Source organism: Pseudophryne corroboree, chromosome 2 (assembly GCF_028390025.1).
Source record: "Pseudophryne corroboree isolate aPseCor3 chromosome 2, aPseCor3.hap2, whole genome shotgun sequence".
NCBI classification, from domain to species: domain Eukaryota; kingdom Metazoa; phylum Chordata; class Amphibia; order Anura; family Myobatrachidae; genus Pseudophryne; species Pseudophryne corroboree.
In genome coordinates, this window is record NC_086445.1 from 419,949,104 (window position 1) to 419,970,497 (window position 21,394).

The window sequence follows — 21,394 nt, forward strand, 5'->3', positions numbered from 1 at the left end:
TTGGGATCCCGCTATTGTGACCACCGGTCACATAACTACATCCCATGCAGGGTAATAACATATAAGAAATGCTGTGATAATAGACATACATTTAACTACACATCAGCAATATAACTTTGAGTAACCAAATTAATTACAGGTACATCACAGCTATAAAGCCAGTTCAATAAATTGGAATGATGAACATTTTATGGAGCCCTTGCTTTCGGTATTAAAATATGTTTATACTGTAACATGGCTCCCATGTTTGTGTAATTTGTGGAATATTTAGATTATCAGTAATCTTTGAAGTTTTCTTGCTTTGATCTTATTCAGCATATTTATAAAATATTTAAAGTCTGTTTCAAAAGCATTTAGATACAAATTTAAAAAATAATGGAATGGAATTTTTTTACTGCCATAAAAATAGTGTGCTACTTAACCAGGTGATTTGTTAGAATGAAACAGAACAAAGTTTTAGTTTTAGCTATGTCTAGTAATAACTAGAAACTTACAGGTCCATGAAGTCTATAAGAATAGGCAAGAATACAAGTCTGTGTAGAAAAATGCCTAATGAATGTGTAATACGTGCTTTAATATTGCTAGTTTCGTCCTGAGCTAATTATACATTATATTTTACATCAGTATTGTCTCTTCTGCCCTTTGTTTCTACAACCCTGCAGCATTATTGTGTGCTATGACCGCTGATGCAGCGATGTTTATATACCATGTACTTGTCTTGCATTGTCTTGTACTGTAGTCACTGTTTTCTTGTTCTGCTCATTTGTTTATGTAATTTGTTAAGTGTTGGGGAACCTATATAGTGCCATATAAATAAAGACTAATACTATTAATATAGATATCTAAGCTTCATAAAGTGAAGAAGAGATTGTACTTATGGCTTTCCATCTAATAGTTTGTAATTAACTGTGTACCCTTTTAATAAAGCATGTATACTGTACTATTACTCGCAGATCAATGAAACCAGCAAAAAAGTATAAAAAAAATAAATCTACCACAAAAAAGGGAAAGCTTCAGGCCTACTAGCACCTTCAGTGAGAATTTTCTGACTCCCCCCCCTAATGTGTCTGTGGTGGTGGTAGTGGGGAGGGGGGGTGTTAGCCAAAGGTCTAAGTAGGCATAGCCTTACAACAAGGATGTGGCCTCATAGGGAATGCTGTATCCACATGACGGGGAGAGAGTAATGCCTTAGAGACAGGGTGATGGGGAAAGAGTCAGGGGGTGATGCAGTTTTTTCCCCTCCACATTATGCCCACACAGTAGTAGTGCTCCCTACACATAGCACCCAAACAATAGTATTCCTTATACATGTAACGCCACACAGTAGTAGTGCCCTTTACACATTATGCCCACACAGTAGTGCCCCTTACACATTATGCCCACAATGGCATAATGGTAAAATTATCCATGATTAGTTGGCCATAATGGTTGCAATAATAAAGTACCTGCAGCTGCCTGCAATAATAAAGTACCCGTGAGTCTGCCTGTGTGATCAGATTCCACCTCCTGACTATCAGTCACTCTGCTGACAATTCAAAGAGAAGAAAGAGACATACAGTCTCAAAGGGCCACGCACAGGCTATTCAGCAATATTAATAAAAAATGTATAATGACCTAAATGAGAACCAGCCTATTTTAAGAAAAACCATTAAACAGGTAAAATACCCTGTATACAATAGAAAAGGGCTGGAGGTGCACCAGTAAGCAAAATACAAACTTGAAAGGACACAGGGGGGAGAGCGACCATACAAAGGTCGTCACCCAGAGAAGGCTTACTTGGTGGCGCACTCTTTTTTGTATATGAATTTGAAATATTATGAGATTAAAACTTAGCATTTATTGTGTTTATTTAAGATAAGGGGTCAAATAAAAATACAAACAAAACAGGTCAGTCAAAATTGACTTTAAGTGACACTGAGTCATAACATGGCTTTAACGCGGTACGTATTCATCATATCATGTAAGTAAATGAGGTCTTACGATAGATAGATTCATAACATAGCCACGTATCTGCTAATGTGACAAAAATAAAATCAAAGATTTCTTAGGATAATTTCGTAATATAGACAAATTATCATTGACTAGCAAGAGCAACCCTTCCAAGGTTACTTCTGGCATGCAATGATTAGAGAGATATGAAACAAAAAGTGAAAATATTGATTTGATAATTAGTAGCCAAAATGTGTCTGGAGATTTCTCTCAATGAAATAATGGAATCTGACTCTGAAAGCATATACCCGATAAGCGGTAACTGTTAAATCTACTGTCGTATATCCCCTTTAGTGGGAGGAAATAGTAGTCCTCCAAGAGGGCAGGAATGGTATAGGTGCACACTTCAAAATCCTGTAGCATTTAGAATCACATCTAGTGCATCAAAAGATAGTAAGTGGATACTCAAATAACGATCCGTATCCTGATTGGTTGAATAGTCTGATAAGTCGCACCTAATGTATCAGAAGTTCATCAGTGGAAAAACAACAACATTGGCCTTTCCCCAGAGCCGGCCATAGGTATAGGCAAACTAGGCAATTGCCTAGGGCATTTGATATGCCTAGGGGCATCAGCAGCTTCTGCTGATTAAAATGATATGTGGCATGCCTATATTCTGTGTGTAGCATTTCATATGCAGATACAGCTGCAGTCTCACACAGTATAGGCATGCTGCATATCATTTTAATCAGCAGAAGCTGCGTGTTCATCCTAGCCACATAGCAATGAAAATAAGATGCATTTTCATAAAAAAAAGGTGTGCCCGACGTTAGCATTGAGGCAAGATTTATGAGGACACATCTGTTTCCAAGCAGAGGCAGAGGTCACAGTGTTAGCGGCTGTGTGAGTGCTGTGTGCATGTGAGTGGTTTGGTTGTGCAGTAGTGTTCGGAATATGTGTAAGGAGCATTATGTGTGTCATGTAAAAATGCATTAATAATGTGCAACATATGTGTAAGGGGCACTATGTGTGTCATTATGTGTATAAGGGCATTAATAATGTGCGGCATATGTGTAACAGGTTACTACAGTATGTGTGTCATTATGTGTATAGGGGCACTAATAATGTGCTGCAAATGTGTAGGGGGCACTATGTGTGTCATTATGTGTATAAGGGCATTACTAATGTGCAGCATATATGTAACAGGGTACTACTGTATGTGTGTCATTATGTGTATAGGGACACTAATAATGTGTAGGGGGCACTATGTGTCATTATGTGTATAAGGGCATTAATAATGGTCGGCATATGTGTAAGGGACATTATGTGTAAAAGGGCATTAATAAAGTTGTCATAATGTGTAAGGCACATTATGTTTATAAGGACATTAATAAGGTGTCTCATGTGTAAGGGGCATTACTGTGTGGAATTACGTATATAAATGCATTACTAATGTGTGGCATTATGTGTATAAGGTGCTCTACTATGTGACGTTGCGTATAGAAAGGGCACTACTGTGTCGTCTAATGTGAATAAAGAGCAATAGGGTGTGGTGTAATGTGAATAAGGAGAAATTCAGTGTGATGTAATATGAATAAGGGGCTCTATTGTGAGGAGTAACGTTTATAAGGTAAAGTGATACTACTGTGGGATGTAATATGAATTATGGACACTATCGCATGATCAAATGTGAATAAAGTTGCAGTACTGTGTGGCGTAATTGGAATTGGGGTTACTATTGTGTGGTCATGCCCCTTGCCAGCAAAAACACACCCCTTTTTGGGCTGTGCACCAAATGTGCGAACTGTTCCTATTTAAAATATATAAGGTCCAAACACCAAAATAAGGACTGCTATGGGTGAGGGGTGATGGTGCTGGGAAAGAGGTGCAAGGTCAGAGGCGGAACCAGTGGTGGTGCTAGGGGGCACCAGCCAAAATCTTGCCTAGGGCATCATATTGGTTAGGGCCGGCTCTGCCTTTCCCCTTCATGAAAAATAGCAGCTCATATTCATAAACATGTTCCTTTTCAGGCAACCGACAATTGACATAGCAGAAGACAGAGACATGAAGTTCATATAATGCAATAGTATCCCATGATGACATGCACATGTAAATTGATTCATTAAATATCAAGGTCACAATCCCATGACCATTTCATCTACCATTGTAACATTATATATAGGGGAGGACCATCAGGCCGATAGCTGTCTCATATTCAGAACCCACATGTAGCAGTATTTTGCATGAAACAAAAAAATATATATTGTGTCTGACGATGACAACAATGTATCATACTGTGGTGTACCTTGTTACAATGCAGTGAGCTGCTAAATCATGTAGGTAATTTGTGAGAGAAAGAATAAGCACTTCCCAGCAATGACAGACTGGTTCCCCTTTCTGCTGTCGTCTCATATGCAAATGAATGCAGTGAATGAGGCCGATGAGAGTTCGGGTAACATCTGATGCCGGGATGGAAAAAAGAAGTGCGAGTTGCTTCTGCTGTCCCGAAAGGAACCCCTACTTCCCTGTTATGCCGCCACAGTGCAGAGACCGTAGGGGGACTATTCTGGATGAGAGAGCCGCTCTGAGATGGAGAAGCGTGTGTAAGCCACCATTCCTGTGTGCACGGACAGATGCAGAGAGCCGCTCACGTGACCAGACGCCGGGTCGGGCTGAGGATTCCACGCCCCCGGAAACCGTGTACGTCTGGTATGCCGATGACGTACGTTTCACTAAGGCTTGTTCACATCAGTATTGCATAGATCTGTGAGCCAGATCTATATAAGTAGCAGTCTCAGTGCGGGCGTAACTTATCAATTAAGCACAATTATTGCAGTCCCTAGAGCAGTTTACGGACCAAAAGATAATGTTTATATATATTCATTTTTATATATATTAAACATAATTACAATCGGAGACAGTTTCCCCAACTAGAGGCAAAATATTAATTCTCCTGTTGTCCCCTGAGTAGTTTGCGGACCAAAAGTAATTAAAAACATAATTTTGATCGTTAAGCTCTGTTCCCAATTAACAGGTGAAGAGTTTAATACGTTCAGTGTTTCAATTCAATCCAAGACCATTGCTCAACATAGCTGGTATCATTAGTACATATTAGTGATATATCTGACAGCATTGCATATCAGTTGAGTACAATTATTGCTGTCCCTAGAGCGGTTTACGGACCAAGGGTAAAGGTTGAAAAAATCTAACATGTTTCTAATTGGAGACACATACCCTACTTGTAGGTGAAGTATTATTTCTCATGTTATTCCTAGAGCGGTTTGTGGACCAAAAAGTAATTCATAAGACACATTTCTAATCGGTAAGCTCAATTTCCAAGCAAAAAAGTTAAATATATTCACTGTTGTCAACTCAATCAAAAACTATTTCCCAACACAGTTGGTATAATTAATAAACATTAGTGACAATCTAGTAACATTGCATCCACAGCAATGTTTGACTCTTAATACATTCACCACTGATAGGTGAAGTATTATTTTCAATGTTATCTCCAAAGCGGTTTGCGGGCCGAAAATAATTGATAGAGCAAGATTCTAATCGGTAAGCTCTATATTTGGGTGTTTAATGTGTTATGTGTTGTCAATTCGATCAAAAGACCATTGCCCAACATAGTTAATATCATTAATAAACATTAGTGATAGTCTGGTAACATAACATCCACAGAAATATAGGCTCCTAATTGTATATCATGTCAGACTGACGCTAGATTTTATAGCAAATAAGAGACACCGTGATGGTCATATCTTGAGAGGGAGAAGAGGTTAATTGTCACAGATATATGGGCTGTAGGTGTTGAGATATAAAGAGAGAAGGGATCCATTTATTAAATATAATGAGCAATACATATGTATAATCCTGACGGTCACATCCTGCCCATAATACTGGTCAAACTTGCACCAATGTATATCTTGCGCTGAATGGAATATCCAACATGGGTTGTATGGTTAATTGTTCCCTAATATTATCATGCTTAAATTCCTTATCCGTCATGAATAATTGATATCATAATTATACCCAAAATAAGTATCCTTAATCGGATGGCATGTGTAGTGATAATGAGTAAAGGGTTAATCTGTGCTCTTCATAGTAGCAATTGTGAAGGTGGTTGACCAAGGTAACTACTAATACTCTGTTTTTATTAATGTAGTTTTATCAAAATTGCTAGAAGGATTGACCAAGGTGACTACTAATACTCTGTTATTATTAGTATAATTTTATGATAATTAATAGAACTGGATCATGATCAGGCGACAAGGTAGGGTTAAGTAAAGTGCATAAGCTTTCCAGAGGGATGCAGCTATCCTATACCATTAATGGTATGATATATGGACTCCTCAAAGTCTATCCTGTTGGGTTTCTACGATCATCTACAAGATGAAAAAATGATGATACTAGGGAGCTTGGTTAATATAGATGGTTGTGAGTTCTGCAGAAAATACTCTATGAACAAGGTTACTATTGTCCATTATTCCTAGAGTGTATCAAGTGGGTAAGAAGACACTGTAATTGATGTTCTCATTTAGGCCATCTGGGGCCATAGTATTTAGTTTGAAGATCCATCCACTCTCCAATTTTTGTAATTCTTTATCCGAATCACCACCTCTGATACCCATTTTAAGTTTGTCAAGGCAAAAGAATTTCAATTCGCTGGGGGATTTGGAATGTCGGAAATAAAAATGTCTGGCAACCGATGTGATTTGCCTGAATCTTGCTAGATCAGACTCCACATTTTTTATATTGCCCATGTGTTCCATTATTCTCACCTTCACCATTCTTGTGGTCATGCCCACATACAGCATCTTGCACGGGCACTGGATACAATAGATCACTTTTGACGACTGGCAATTTGTGAATTCCTTGATCTCTACATTATTGCCATATCTATCCTTGATTTTAGGACTCGTATCCACATGGTCACATACCTTGCATTTCCTACAGGGATATGTTCCTGTTAAAGTTGGTGTCCGTCTTGATGTGCGACAGAAATGGCTTCTCACCAATCTGTCCCTTAAATTCGGCGATCTCTTCCAGCTCATTGATACAGAGGAGTCCAGATTGGATGCAAGATCAGGATCATTAAGGAGTATCGGCCAGTGTCTATTAATAGCATTTTTGATTTCCCACCACTCCTGGCAGAAATTGCCGACAAATCTCACTTTCGGTTTATCTCCCTCCTTCAATTTCTTAGTTTTCCTGCTTTCTTGAAAGATGAGAGCCTGTCTGTCTGTATGGAGGAGCGCCTTACTTGCTCTCTTAATGCAGCGTGCGCTATATCCCTTTCCTTCAATCTGACAGTGAGTTCTCTACTCTGGATCTTGAATGTCTCATCTTCCGTACAATTTCTCCTCAATCTGAGGAACTCTCCTCTCGGAATGTTTTGTATCGTGGCCGGAAAGTGAGAGCTAGAGTTGAGAAGTAAGCTATTACTAGCTGTCTTTTTTCGGTAAAGTTCCGTTGCTAACATGTCATTGGTGTCTCGGTATACTCGTAAATCTAGGAAGGGAATCTCATTTTTGTTGATCTCATGCGTCAATTTTAAATTTAGAGTATTATCATTTAGTTTTTTGACGAAGGTCTCCAGTAGTTTTTCTTCTCCTTCCCAGATAATATGTATATCATCTATATACCGCATCCACGAGATAATCCTCTTAGTGAATTCGTTGTCTTCACAGAAAACCACTTCTCGTTCCCACCAATCTAGATATAAGTTAGCATACGTTGGTGCGCAAGCCGCGCCCATCGCTGTTCCTCGTACTTGTGTATAGAATATGTCGGCGAACGTGAAGACGTTTTTGTGGAGAACAAAATGAAGCAGTTTTAGTAAGAAGTCATTAAAGTCACTGGGGCCTTCCATCTCAAGGAAGTATCTGACCGCAGAAATACCCTTCAAGTGGTCAATGCTGCTATATAGAGATTCAACATCGAGACTTGCTAGGAGCTGGTTTTTTTCCAGCTTTACATCATGCAGCTTCATGATGACATCTCCAGTGTCCCGTATATATGATGGCAGACTTGTAACATGTTTGCGTAGATGTGTGTCAATGAAAATGCTTGCTCTTTCCGACACTCCTCCCATCCCTGACACAATGGGCCTACCTAAGGGATTTTTGAGATTTTTATGCACTTTCGGCAACAGATAGAAAGTTGGAGTCTTGGGATGTTCTGTCCGAAGATAATCTCCTTCTTGTTTAGTTATTACCCCCTCAGCCAATGCTCTATCGATAATACGATTCAATGCCAACCTACAGTTATCCGTGGGGTTGAAAAGGGTTTTGATATAACATTGGGGGTCATTAAGCTGTCTCTGAGCTTCTTTCACATACATTTCCTTTGGCCAAATGACAACATTGCCCCCCTTGTCGGATGGCTTAATGACCACATCCTCCCATTTGCTGATCTCATTCAGAGCTTTCCTCTCCTTACGTGTAAGATTATCTTTATGCCACTGTTTGCGTTTACAGATCTCGTCCAAATCATGGCTTACCATATCCATGAATATCCTTACCTCAGGACATATCTGATCCTGTGGGAAGAATACGGATCTGTTTTTGCAGATAATCCTTTCCACCGTTTCGGGGTTAGCGTAATTGGTTTCTGATAATTCCTCCAGAGCTAATATCATTTCATGATCCTGTTCATCAAAAGTGGTCAGACCCTCGCTAAAAGGTACAGTGTCATTGTCCTCTTGTTCTATTGTAGGTTGTGAATGTAAAGGTAGATGTTCTCTTCGATCTGAGTCCCTTCGTGCATGATACTTCATCAACAGAAGTTTACGGCCAAATAATTTAATATCTTTTTCCCATTGGAAGCGATTGCAGCTCTTCTGGGGGGCGAAGGAAAGACCCTTCCTGAGGACTGCATCCTGTTCAGTTGTGAGAATGTGGTCTGATAGATTGATTATCTTCATTGAGGAGTCTTCTTTTAATATTTCTTCTTGTAATTCACCTTCCTTTTGGGATACCGATCCGTCTCTGGGGTTTCCCATCTCTGGGTTTCGTATCTTCCTCTTTGACCCCCTCCTCGTTTTTCTCTTGCGGGGAGTGTTCTTCCTCCCCGCTTGCCCCCTAAAAAAGGGTCCTGCTCATTGTTGGACTGTTTTCTAGAGTCCACTCTCTGGGTTTCATGCATCTCTTCCCCTCCTGAGGATTCTATCTCTGATGATGTGTATGATTCCTGATTTTTTTGTCTTCTATCAGGGTCCTTGAATCCCTTATTCCATCTAAAAATTCTATTATTCAGAAAGTCTCGTTTGTCACGCATGAATTTATTCCTCTTTCTTTCTATCACGGTGTCCTCATAAGTTTCCAATTCTTTGTCTTGTTTCTCAAACATTTTCTGAAATTGGGCATCCTTTTCCCATACTTCCAATGTCTTGGTTAGTTTCTCAACTTCTTTTCCAACCTCCTCTAGGACTAAATTGTCATGCTTCACCAAGATGTTCATTAGTTCTTGTGAACACTTAAGAAGACAGGCTTCCCAGTCCTTATTCAAATTCTCGGTAATCAGATCAAAGGCTGGGAACACCCTTGGTCTTAAACCCCTCGGGGAGATTTTATGTTTCAGGTAGTTTTCCAAACTGGTTAGGTCCCAATTTACGCGTATCTGTCTTTGTAGTAGTTGTTTTAATCGTAGTAGGTCCTGATTCCAATTTGATTCATTATCTTGTTCCACCATGGTGTCCGGGAAGATGCTGCTCAAATCTTCCATTTTACGCCTACCACTCAAGGCATTCTTCACTGAGAAGTTTGCCATGATTGAGTAATAAAGTTATCTGATTAATAATAGAATTTTCTTCACTGTCTGTATTTATATATTGAATTCAACCGTATTTATGTGCCAGCTGTGCACAACATTGATCAATAATTCTGCCGTGCGGAATGGCCGGAAACTGAGACTAAGCTCAGCATGTAGTAAATATTCAAAGAGAAGAAAGAGACATACAGTCTCAAAGGGCCACGCACAGGCTATTCAGCAATATTAATAAAAAATGTATAATGACCTAAATGAGAACCAGCCTATTTTAAGAAAAACCATTAAACAGGTAAAATACCCTGTATACAATAGAAAAGGGCTGGAGGTGCACCAGTAAGCAAAATACAAACTTGAAAGGACACAGGGGGGAGAGCGACCATACAAAGGTCGTCACCCAGAGAAGGCTTACTTGGTGGCGCACTCTTTTTTGTATATGAATTTGAAATATTATGAGATTAAAACTTAGCATTTATTGTGTTTATTTAAGATAAGGGGTCAAATAAAAATACAAACAAAACAGGTCAGTCAAAATTGACTTTAAGTGACACTGAGTCATAACATGGCTTTAACGCGGTACGTATTCATCATATCATGTAAGTAAATGAGGTCTTACGATAGATAGATTCATAACATAGCCACGTATCTGCTAATGTGACAAAAATAAAATCAAAGATTTCTTAGGATAATTTCGTAATATAGACAAATTATCATTGACTAGCAAGAGCAACCCATCCAAAGTTACTTCTGGCATGCAATGATTAGAGAGATATGAAACAAAAAGTGAAAATATTGATTTGATAATTAGTACGGGTAGCCAAAATGTGTCTGGAGATTTCTCTCAATGAAATAATGGAATCTCACTCTGAAAGCATATACCCGATAAGCGGTAACTGTTAAATCTACTGTCGTATATCCCCTTTAGTGGGAGGAAATAGTAGTCCTCCAAGAGGGCAGGAATGGTATAGGTGCACACTTCAAAATCCTGTAGCATTTAGAATCACATCTAGTGCATCAAAAGATAGTCAGTGGATACTCAAATAACGATCCGTATCCTGATTGGTTGAATAGTCTGATAAGTCGCACCTAATGTATCAGAAGTTCATCAGTGGAAAAACAACAACATTGGCCTTTCCCCTTCATGAAAAATAGCAGCTCATATTCATAAACATGTTCCTTTTCAGGCAACCGACAATTGACATAGCAGAAGACAGAGACATGAAGTTCATATAATGCAATAGTATCCCATGATGACATGCACATGTAAATTGATTCATTAAATATCAAGGTCACAATCCCATGACCATTTCATCTACCATTGTAACATTATATATATAACATGATTTAGCAGCTCACTGCATTGTAACAAGGTACACCACAGTATGATACATTGTTGTCATCGTCAGACACAATATATATTTTTTTGTTTCATGCAAAATACTGCTACATGTGGGTTCTGAATATGAGACAGCTATCGGCCTGATGGTCCTCCCCTATATATAATGTTACAATGGTAGATGAAATGGTCATGGGATTGTGACCTTGATATTTAATGAATCAATTTACATGTGCATGTCATCATGGGATACTATTGCATTATATGAACTTCATGTCTCTGTCTTCTGCTATGTCAATTGTCGGTTGCCTGAAAAGGAACATGTTTATGAATATGAGCTGCTATTTTTCATGAAGGGGAAAGGCCAATGTTGTTGTTTTTCCACTGATGAACTTCTGATACATTAGGTGCGACTTATCAGACTATTCAACCAATCAGGATACGGATCGTTATTTGAGTATCCACTGACTATCTTTTGATGCACTAGATGTGATTCTAAATGCTACAGGATTTTGAAGTGTGCACCTATACCATTCCTGCCCTCTTGGAGGACTACTATTTCCTCCCACTAAAGGGGATATACGACAGTAGATTTAACAGTTACCGCTTATCGGGTATATGCTTTCAGAGTGAGATTCCATTATTTCATTGAGAGAAATCTCCAGACACATTTTGGCTACCCGTACTAATTATCAAATCAATATTTTCACTTTTTGTTTCATATCTCTCTAATCATTGCATGCCAGAAGTAACCTTGGATGGGTTGCTCTTGCTAGTCAATGATAATTTGTCTATATTACGAAATTATCCTAAGAAATCTTTGATTTTATTTTTGTCACATTAGCAGATACGTGGCTATGTTATGAATCTATCTATCGTAAGACCTCATTTACTTACATGATATGATGAATACGTACCGCGTTAAAGCCATGTTATGACTCAGTGTCACTTAAAGTCAATTTTGACTGACCTGTTTTGTTTGTATTTTTATTTGACCCCTTATCTTAAATAAACACAATAAATGCTAAGTTTTAATCTCATAATATTTCAAATTCATATACAAAAAAGAGTGCGCCACCAAGTAAGCCTTCTCTGGGTGACGACCTTTGTATGGTCGCTCTCCCCCCTGTGTCCTTTCAACTCTGCTGACAATGTCTGTCCCACAGTCCCAGGCTCCTGTTTGCTGGGTGGTGCTGGCCCTAGCACTGGCAGCTGCTGTGATGCTGGGCCCTCCCCACTCCGATGCTTAGTGTGCAGACTCTGGGAGTCTGGGCAAGTCTGCTGCATGATGTCATGACATGTAGTGATGTCTGTCATACATGTAATGCTTTTCTGGGAATTTTGTGGGCTGGATATCGTGAGACCCATCCACAGATGGGTTGGGACTGCGTTACTGGCTGCTGGGATCCCAGAAGTCAGCATACTGCCCAGGATCCCAGCAGCAGAATGCCATTGGTGCGAGCTCAATTAAGCCCCTTGAGGGCTCGGTGGCTCGCTGCGCTCGCCACAGGTTCTTTACCCACTCCATGGGTGTCATGGACACCCACGAGTGGGAATAGAGCATATTGGTCAGCATTCTGTGTGCCGGCATATTTAGCATTCGGGATCCCGGTGTCGGTATGCTGAGCGCCGGGATCCCGAGCGCCGGTCAGTTAACCGCATCCCCCACAGATGGTGAGTCCTTTGGGACCTCTGAAGAAAATATGGTGACAGAAAATCATCACACCCACTAAAGGTGGAGCCCCAGTTTGCACTGGTAAAATTTGCCTCGAGCCGCACTGAGTTGAATTCAGAATCAGTTAATCAGGAGCAATTATCTTGTGCTGGTGACCATCATCATTCTCAAAGATATTTTCAGCAGCCCTAGGGCACTTGCAAAGGGTACGGCTACTGTCAGGCATATGTGCATCTCAGTGAGCGTCTGCCTATCATGCCTTACTATATTCGATCTGTAACTACACATTAGCTTACCATAACACAGTCTACCTACCTCTCCAAGCGTATGAAGGTGCAAATACCAAATCAGTATGGAGGTGTATCATTTTCTTTTTTGTGTGTATATACGCAGCACAAATTTGCCTATTTGACATTATGCAGTTCAGTGTAATCCCAGCTTGGCATGATCATCATAGTGTCTAATTTTTCTGTATTATTCCATGCTTAAAATGTGTAAATGTTTATCAGAGGGACACAGTGGTTAGCATTGCTGTATCTCAGTGTTGGGGTCATGGATCAATACCAACCAGGGTCCTGTGTGTGTGGAGTATGTATGTCCTTTCCAGGGCAGTAATTCAGAGTGGATCACCAGGCAGAGGCGGTCGTGGGGCGGGAGGGGGCGTTCCAATGGCATTAGAACGCCATTGGCGGGGCGCATTCTGGTCAATGGAAGCGTGTCTGGACCGACCATCGGGGGGGGGGGGGGCGCGGTGGCTGCGTGATGTCACATGCAGACACTGCAACCCAGGACACGGTGGGTAGCATAAGCTGCGCTGGCAGGGAGCTACTCACCAAGTACACAAGCATCACCGCCGTGCAATGCTATTGTACCTGTGCGAGGAAGGGGGCAGGGACTGACATGGCGGACTAGCACTGTGCTGGGCGTCCCCCCACATGTCAGAGTAACTGATCGTAGATGTGCTAAATTTAGTACATCTACGATCAACTCTGAATTACCCCCCATGTTTGCACAGGTTTCCTCTGTGTGCTCCGTTTTTTCCCACTAGTCAAAAGCATTTAGGTGCGTTAATTGGTTTCTTGCAAAAATGTGTGTGTGTGCGTGGTAGAGAACTTTGGGGGTCATGCTGACCTGTTCGCACGCTGCCGTTTTTTGGAACGCAGTGATCAGGTCACTACTGCGCATGTGTATGCACCGCAATGCGCAGGCGCATCGTACGGGTACAAAGCGGATCGTTGCCGAGCGATGGATTTAACGAAGGATCCATTCGCACAGCCGATCGCAAGGAGATTGACAGGAAGAGGGAGTTTATGGGTGTCAACTGACCGTTTTCTGGGAGTGTTTGGAAAAACGTAGGCGTGTCCAAGCGTTTGCAGGATGGGTGTGTCTGACGTTAATTCCAGTACCAGACAGGCTGAAGTGATCGCAAGGGCTGATTAAGTTCAGACTAAGTACTCAGAAACTGCACAAAATGTTTTTGCAGAGCTCGGCTGCACAGGCATTCGCACACTTACAAAACGAAAATACACTCCCCTATAGGCGGCGACTATCTGATCGCAGCACTGCAAAAAGTAGCTAGCAAGCGATCAACTCGGAATTACCCCCTTAGATTGTAAGCTCCATTGGGGCAGTGACAGATGTGATTGATTACATATTCTCTGTACATCACTGCATAATATGGCTGCCACTATATAAATTATAATAACAGCATAAAATTAACTAGTAAATACACAATGCAATTATCCCTTTGGTTTTATTTTCCACAAGTTGCGTCTTAAACCCCAGCCTAAACATTATTTTCTAGAGTGATCTGGGCAATGCATGAATTATATTTCTGTGCCCACCAAGCTCTGGGGTGATAATTTAGTATATGTAAAGGTATGACACCATTTCACTAACATCCCTCCACATCAGTTTGTAATTATGACAAGATGTTGAAAGGTATTATTTAGCTTACTCAGCTGAATGCTGTGTAACTGGAGACAAAGAGACTAAGCACTACCATATAGAACAATAGATGACTCAGGAAAAAGTTAAATCTGTAATCGGTTCTGTATAAATTAAAAACATAGAACCTGGTAAGCCATATTTACTCAGCTTTGAGGGCTTATGCACAATATAAAGTAGGCTGATGGTATAACTTATTGCTCATGTGACCAACTAGCATTTGTCTTCAATTGTACGTGTATTGTATTTAAATAAGTTTAGGTAGAGCCACTATTATATAAGTAGTGTGAAGGACTGTAACTGCAATTAAAACATAGGGGGTAATTCTGAGTTGATTGCAGCAGCAAATTTGTTAGCAGTTGGGCAAAACCAAGGAGGTCATTCCGAGTTGTTCGCTCGGTAAAAATCTTCGCATCGCAGCGATTTTCCGCTTAATGCGCATGCGCAATGTCCGCACTGCGACTGCGCCAAGTAAATTTGCTATGCAGTTAGGAATTTTACTCACGGCTTTTTCATCGTTCTGGCGATCGTAATGTGATTGACAGGAAATGGGTGTTACTGGGCGGAAACAGGCCGTTTTATGGGCGTGTGGGAAAAAACGCTACCGTTTCCGGAAAAAACGCAGGAGTGGCCGGAGAAACGGAGGAGTGTCTGGGCGAACGCTGGGTGTGTTTGTGACGTCAAACCAGGAACGACAAGCACTGAAATGATCGCAGATGCCGAGTAAGGTTGAAGTTACTCAGAAACTGCTACGAGGTGTGTAATCGCAATATTGCGATTACTTCGTTCGCAATTTTAAGATGCTAAGATTCACTCCCAGTAGGCGGCGGCTTAGCATGAGCAAATCTGCTGAAATCCGCTTGCGAGCGAACAACTCGGAATGAGGGCCCATGTGCACTGCAGGTGTGGCAGATATAACATTTGCACAAAGAGTTAGATTTAGGTGGGTTATTTGATTCTGTGCAGGAAAATACTGGCTGCTTTATTTTTACACTGCAATTTAGATTTCAGTTTGAACACACCTTACCCAAATCTAACTCTCTCTGCACATGTTATATCTGCCCCCCCCCCTGCAGTGCACATGGTTTTTCCCAACTGCTAACAAGTCTGCTGCTGCGATCAACTCTGAATCATGCCCATAGTACAGGAGATGCATTAGGTTAGAGAGAGTAGTTTGGAGGCATGGGGAGATTGTGACTGTCAATAGCGATAAGCCTGTCATGTGACAGTGCTGCAGGGGAAACTGTGTGTGATTGTGTGAACCATGTTTCTGTTATAGCTAACAGATTGAGTTTTTTAAATGAAAAGGTCATGGATAGATGTTAATTTGCTGCAAAAAGAGCGTACATTACATAAAGGAAATTTTAGTGACTTGGAGGGAGATGGGAGACATGTGATGTTTATAAGGTTTGTTGGATTTACATCCCATTGTGAATCAACTGAATGGGATTGGGTATTTGGATGGGATCTGGATTTGCGGTGATGCCACCGGCTAGTAGAAGCACAAGGAAAGAGAAATAGGTATAGTTGTAGGAGGTGTGTGATAGTTCTTTTATGGTGACAGGTTGAGGATGTTACAGTCAGTGTATATAGATAAGTTAAAATAGATTGAGTGTTAATAAGAGGGAAGTGTATGAGGCTGCAAAATGCAGAGAGATGAGTTGCATTGATAGTTAAGGATGTTATCGCTTTAGAGAGGACACCAGGAAGTGTTATTAGTAAAAGCAATTTGTGGTGCATAGTGTTTTTGGAATAAAAGTATAGATATTTAGGTTAGTGCATAAGGAATTAGCAAACATAGGTGTCGGAACAGGGGGGCAAGGGGTCATCTCACCCCAAAAAAAAAAAACATTTCATAGGTGCCAATATACTGGGTCAATATCAAGAAAGAGATGACACCCTTTTCTAGTTGCTCAACCTCCTCCCTCCCAACAGCCATTCTCTACCTGCTCCCAGGGCCCTTCTCCACCCTCCTTCCCCTCTGCACCCAGCTCCAGCCCCTACAGTGTGTGGTTAACCCTAACCCTGTACATTTCTCCACTCCCACTTCATATGTTCCTCCCCTCTTACCCCTCAGCTCCCTCTTCATTCTTTCCTGTCCTCCTTCATCACAGCAAACCCGAATTGTAGGAATAAGAAATTCTTTAAAACTCAACAAATAATAAAGGGGCCCCTTATTGTGGTCTAATAGACTATTATCTGTATTCCCCATAGTGTCCTTTATGCTGTTTTTAGATAGATAGAAAGATAGCCCCTCAGTAAAAACATGCCACTGTGTCTCTATCCCCAGTGAGATCCAGTCACATCATCCCTCCCTCTTGGCCACCATGAGCAGGATCACTTCTCCTTAATGATGCAGGGCATGCACAGCAAGGAGCAGGATAATCTCATTGTGTAGACTCACCCTGTAAGGAGGAATAAGCTGTGCAGTGGTTCTTATTGGAAGCTCCGCTGGCTAATCGTAGACAAGGCTTCAGTCTTAAGGGGATTACACATGTAACGATGTGTACTTAAATTCTTAGAAATCTGACTAGATTGCTTAGAAAAGAGGCACACATCTCTCCGTGTGTATGCCCATAGCAATAGCGATGCGTGGCCCCGCGCATAGCTATCGCTGACTCTAGATTGGCCTGCATGCAGGCACAATCTAGTTAGATCACTCACTTCACCGCTGGGTGAAGTGAGTAACCCCCCATAACCCTCCCCCCTCGCTCAGCACACATCACACTGTGTGCTGAGCGGGGGACAGATTGTGCTGAGCATTCTGTGCTAGACCGCTCAGCACACATCGGTACGTGTGTACTACCCTTTATGGGGAGGGAGGAAACTTCTCCCCCTGTGGACAACTAGTCCAGAGTGCTATTAGCAGTATGAGCATCCAGCAAGAAGCCCATGCTATGCTAAGTCGCTGCCCATAATGTGCTTCTATGGGCTGCAGACTGAATCCCTAGCTATTGTACTGCAGCTAATTTGTTTCTTAGATTAGGTGCTGTCCTGTATATGAACTGTGGTTTGTTAGGCACAATATTTTAGGGATGGGGTCATTTAAAGGAGATACCAATGTTTTTGCAGGATTATTTTGTTTGTGCTTGTTATCATAACTTGAAATTAGTGCCAATTCCTTATCATTGTTCTTGATACATTCATAATTTGTAGATTTGATGAGAGGTTTTCTTTCCAAGGTTAAAATATCTTCTTGGATGGTTTTCATTTGTTTATTCATTATATCCTTTCATTTTTCATCTGTTTTTGATGGTGTCGAGTCTTTAGGTCGACAGTACAAAGGTCAACAGTCAATAGATCATCCACTAACGGTTGACATGCATGAGGTTGACATGGTCAAAAGAATATGGTTCACATGAGTTTTTTTACAATTTGTTTTTCATTTTTTAACTTTTTTCATACTTTACCATCCACGTGGACTATGATTGTGACCTTTGCCGAGCACAGTGGTAGTGGAGTGAGGCATCTTGCCTGAAGCATGGAGATAAAAGTGGTACACTAATAGGGGTTCCTGGTGATTGGAGTAAATGACACCAAAAAACTCATGTCAACCTTTTGTCCATGTCTACCTTTTGGGGTCGACCTAGACACGGTCAGCTTTTTCACTGTTGACCTAATGATCTACACTCATTCTTGACATTGTTCATTCTCACTCCAATTTTGCCTTAAGCATTGAAATTGACTCTTCAGAATGCTGTTGAGTCAGTTTGTTTACTGTAGCATTTTGTATGAAGCATTTGGTCTTTCAGGTAAGTGTCCAAGTCTAAGAAATGGATAGACTCTTGGGGCCAAATGTAATGCCTTCTAACTTAGCTGGAGGTGCAGGTTGCCAGCCAGACAGCCTTTTTTATAAAGCGGCAATCATTTACAAGGCATGGTTTTGCCTTGTAAATGAATGCCACTTAAAAAAAGCATCCGAGTTCGACTGGCATCCTGCTCCTCTGGACAACTCAGACGACATTGCATCCGGCCCCTGAAGTGAAGGTCAGTTCAATAGTAGAGTTATTTTGATTCAAGGATGTTCAGAATTTCTCCATCTATCTTTTGAGATATTTTAAGTTTTTGCTTGAATACCTTGTTATTTTATATCTTGTCACTATGTTTCATACTACAGTTGACGGGTATATTGGTTTAAGCTATTTCATGATTTATATCATACAGTATCGCACTATGTGTATTTTTTAGGTCTTTTCTAATACTTGAACTATACTGAAGCCAAATTATGCATTACCTAAGGGAAGTTGATTCCTTATTTTCATTTTTATTATCAACTCCAGACAGTAGTGCACTATGAGTATATGTGTTTTTATATCATTCCATATTCCTGACATTGAAAACTGGGACTTGGCTCCCTCAATAAGTCTGATATCAATACTGTGTATGTGTATCACTGATCTTTTATTAGAGGGCCTTGAGTTTTTTTTTTTAATATTAAGAATGACTACAAACTAATATCACAACTACTAGGATGAAAATACATTAGAAAAATATTTTGTCCAAACTCTAATGATTATATTGGGGGAGATTCATCAAAGCATGGTGACTTATACAGTAGAGAGAGATGAATCAGCTTCTGTCACTTTAAAGGCTGCTTTTGAAAACTTACAAAAGGTAATTGGTTGTCTCCACTTTATCTCTCTCCAAGCTTTGATAAATCTCCCCTTCTGTATATTATTAACAACTACTAGACACTTTTGTAACAACTCTATATACTTATGTAACAACTTTATTACACAGAATTTTTAAACGTAGATAGTTAACATCCACATCTTATTCTAACTAATAATATTAAAAGTTCTTTATAGGAAATAACTGATACAGAAATCCAGGTTGTCTGTTCCCTTTCTTCACTTCCACATAACTGGATATTCTTTGACTCATTTTTAATATTTTGTTGTAACTTAATTTACCAATTAATCAAGAAAACCACTGAAATTGAAATAATAATAATAATAATAATAATAATAATAGTGATGATGGTATTTTTTTATTAGGTGGAATAGAGTGCCTCTGCAAGAGAATCCCATTCTTTTCTCTTTGGTCTCTTCTGGCATAAACTTGGTGATTAAATAGGGTGCATGATTCAAAGTAAGCGTAAATAGATATGTAAGTAGGGGGTGGGGTTTCTGTATATTTGCTTCATTATATATAGGAGAGTAAGGGGAGAGGATGAGACTGATCAGAGCTGTCTGTATGAGGATTAGCTGCGCATTAGAGACAGTACAGGTCGTAGGCCATGGGCACTGTAGAAACAAAAACTGTCTGTTGGGAAGGGAGGGAATTTGTGGTTACTAAGAAACCGCCTTCTGTGTAGACATATCTTCAATATAATGCATCATTATTAATCATAAACATACTAAGAAATTGTTTGAATTTATACATAAAAATACAGAAATATAACAATTGGTATGTAAATAGGCACACAAGATTGAAATTATCAGCAAAGGGGTGATTAGTAGGAATCTTACCAAGAATCCCCAAAAGACAATCGAAAAAACAAAAGAACTAAAAACTCCAATATGCACTATTTTCAATAACATGCAGAACTTTATCCAATAATGCCCACCATCAGGGCCAATCAAGAACAGGGTCTTACTCTCCTTATTAGAGTTATAGGTGGAGTAGATTCAGTCTCTTGGTTTTTTCACAACATAAGATTTGGAATATGTCTTCAACTGCCTTTTTTCTTCCTATTTTTGCTTGGCAATAAGCCAAGTAAGGAGAAAAAAGGAAAAAAGTTAATGCAAAACCTTCTATAAAGGAATAGGTTTTATTTCACAGATGCACTCACATTTAAAAACATATAACAAGCATATCTACCACACGCAGGTGGAAAAGTCCGTGCTGCCCTCTGGATGATGTAAAATGTTCTCTCCTTGACCAGATGGAAACAGGTCAGGCAAATAAAGGAATGATCCCGGACACCATACCCTATTGGCGAAGAGACAGTCCACGAGATTCCTACGGTTTCCAGTCATAAATGCCAGCAGTTTTACACGTTTCGAACCACACGGGTTCTTCGTCAGAAGCATGCTGGCTGAAATCACAAAGTCCATATAAATACCCATCAAAATTAGGGAAAGAACTCCTTGATTGGACCCACAGTTTCCCGCCATGCACTCCTGCGTGTGAGGATGATGTCCGTCCCAAAACCGGAAACCGGAAGTTTCCGCGGCCATCTTATAACCATGCGTTCCACGTGCGTCTTAATGTGAAATAGCCGCGGACATCTGCCTTACGTTTTTTCAGATACACAAGTAACCACCCAATCTCCATTCTTTATTATTACATCCCACAAAGGAAAATATAGCATTGGGCGTGCATCATCTTCTTTAATGCGTTCCACTGCATTTCAAATGGTCAGTAACATAAAAAGGAGAAAAAGACAAGCATCAAAATACAATAAAAGTGTCATATTAATATTTCAATAAAAAGTCACAAATATTTATTTTAAAAAGCATTTTAACTGAAAATCCCCATTTAATCCTCCTGTACTCCGTTTTTTTAAATTTTTATTATTATTAACAGTTTCTTATATAGCGCAACAAATTCCGTTGCGCTTTACAATTTGAAATAACAATAACAAAATGGGTGATAACAAACCGTCATAGAGGTAGGAAGGCCCTGCTCGCAAGCTTACAATCTATAGGGAAATAGGCATGTGTACATAAGGAAAGGTGCTATCTATTGCATAGAATGAGAAGACATGTGAGGATATGTGTGGACTGTACAGA